This window comes from Somniosus microcephalus, unplaced genomic scaffold (genome assembly GCF_052327205.1).
Source record: "Somniosus microcephalus isolate GS21.2 unplaced genomic scaffold, FLI_Smic_1.0 unresolved_chr4, whole genome shotgun sequence".
NCBI lineage: Eukaryota > Metazoa > Chordata > Chondrichthyes > Squaliformes > Somniosidae > Somniosus > Somniosus microcephalus.
Window position 1 is genome coordinate 50,874,086 of NW_028225182.1, and position 2,156 is coordinate 50,876,241.

Consider the following 2,156-nt stretch of genomic DNA (forward strand, 5'->3'; position numbering starts at 1 on the left):
CGTCGGAAGCTACCATATACCTTGACCAGGCAGCTGAATCATTGCTCCAGGACGCCAACAGGCCGCTCAAACAAGGCCTCCAGTAGAGCCAGGTATCTGATTGCAGCACGGTTCAGCTGCCAAGCATCAGTTTCGGAGGAGCCATAAGCTAGGTGCGGAGGTGATAGACCTTCTTACGGATATCGGGGTGGGTGGGGCAGACAGCAGGCCAGAGGGGAGAGAAGGGAAGGGGGTAGTTTTGGAAGAAGCAGCCTGCAATAAAGCTTTGAAAAGCATTAAGCTGCCAACCACATCCATCAGATTTGAGTCAATCTAGATCAGTCACCCCACTCCCCAAAAGGAAAATCGAGCCAGAGTTTGGTAAATATTTTATAGCAAGCTTTAATACAGCTTTGCCACTCTACATAGAGCCTGATGGTCACTGACCAGGTCAAATGACATCCCCGACAGAGCAGCGTGTCTGCTGTCCCAATGACACCTCCCGGCATTTGTCAGGACAATGCTTCACTGAGCAAATGCGGCCAGCTTGCATCCTCCCAGGGCTAAAGGGAGGGCTTGGCCAGTGTGTTGTACAGATTGAAGATGGTCAAAGCCCCACAGATCACAGCCCCTCCCACCACCAACCCAGACAGCACCAGAGCCACAGCCGCCACCACTCCCACCAGAATCAGCAGCACCCTCATGTCCGCACCATCTGAGGGAGAAAGGAAAAACAGAAGCGGCTGGTTAGTCCTCAGTGAGGAGGGAAGATTGGAGCAAGCCAGACACTGCTCAATCCTTACTGTGTTCAGCAGCCTCCTGTCCATTGGATACATTCCGACTTTCGATTCGTACTCTCGGTGCCAGGTCTCCAGGATCAGCAGCCAGGATTACCAGGGGTCCCATTTGAATCTCGCCTTCCTTCCTTAATTGGTCGTCCTCAAATTGCAACACTATAATCCACAACAACTTGCATTTATTTATAGAGCGACTTTAACGTAGTAAAACGTCCCGAGGAGCGTATTCAGACAAAAATTGACACTGAGTCAAGCCACATTATTAGGGCAGGTGACCAATGGCTTGGTCAAAGAGGTAGGTTTTAAGGAGCATCTTAAAGGAAGAGGTAGAGAGGCGGAGAGGTTTAGAGAGGGAATTTCAGAGCTCAGGGCCCAGGCAGCTGAAGACACAGCAGTCATTGGTGGGGCGAAGGGAGTGGGAGATGCACAAGAGACCAGAAATGGAGGAGCGCAGAGTTCAAGGAGGATTGTGGGGCTGGAGGAGGTTACAGAGGGAGGGAGGGAGGGAGGGGGGGGGGCGAGGCCATGGAGGGATTTGAAAACAAGGATGTGAATTTTAAATTCGAGGCATTGCCAGACCAGGAGCCAATGTAGGTCAGTGAGCACAGGAATGATTTATTCTATATTAACTTTAAACATGGTCCTTCCCCAGGAGGTACCTACCAGTTGCTCTCGGCCTGAAGTCAACACTCCGCCTTCTCCTGACACCTCCGCAGTTTCCCCGGTCACAGCACAAACAAATTCCGCCGGGTCCCTCAACTGCAGCCCACCTGAAAATAGATCAGCGGGAGTCCTGAGAAATTGCTATCAGTGTTGAGAGAGAGTGGTCAGCAAAGCATATGGGATCTTGGGCTACATAAATGGAGGTGTTGAGTGCAAAAGTAGAGAAGTTGTGTGGGGCCTTTATAAAGTGGTTAGGCACAACTGGAGTATTGCATCCAGTTCTGGTCACCACACTTTAGGAAGGATGTGAAGGCCCTTGAGGGGGTGCAGAGGAGATTTACCAGAATGGTTCCGGGGATGGGGGGATCTTAGCTACAAGGACAGGTTGGAGAAGCTGGATTTGTTTTCATTAGAGCAAAGGAGGTTGAGGGGGTGATTTGATCGAGGTGTACAAGATTATGACAGGTTTGGATAGGCTAGACGGGGAAAGGCTGTTCCCACGAGTTGATGGTACAAGGACTAGGGGACACAGATGTAAGATTTTGGGTAAGAGATAGAGGGGACGTGAGGAAAAGCTTTTTCACAGTGATGACGACCTGGAATTCACTGCCGATGGAAGTGGTCACACTCAATGTTTTCAAGGGGAGACTGGATAGGCATTTGAGGGAAATAAACTTGCAGGACTACAGGGATAGAGCGGGGGAATGGGACTGACTG

The 2,156-nt window shown here is 50.6% G+C and overlaps 1 long non-coding RNA gene across 1 annotated transcript; it reads right to left on the reverse strand.

The window, feature by feature from the left end:
- Positions 1-353: 353 nt before the first annotated feature.
- On the reverse strand, positions 354-1,555 carry LOC147091078 (uncharacterized). Its single transcript, XR_015075300.1, has 3 exons — positions 1,440-1,555; positions 783-932; positions 354-694 (listed from the first exon to the last, which is right to left on the reverse strand). It is a non-coding gene; the product is annotated as an uncharacterized LOC147091078 (long non-coding RNA).
- Positions 1,556-2,156: the final 601 nt, after the last annotated feature.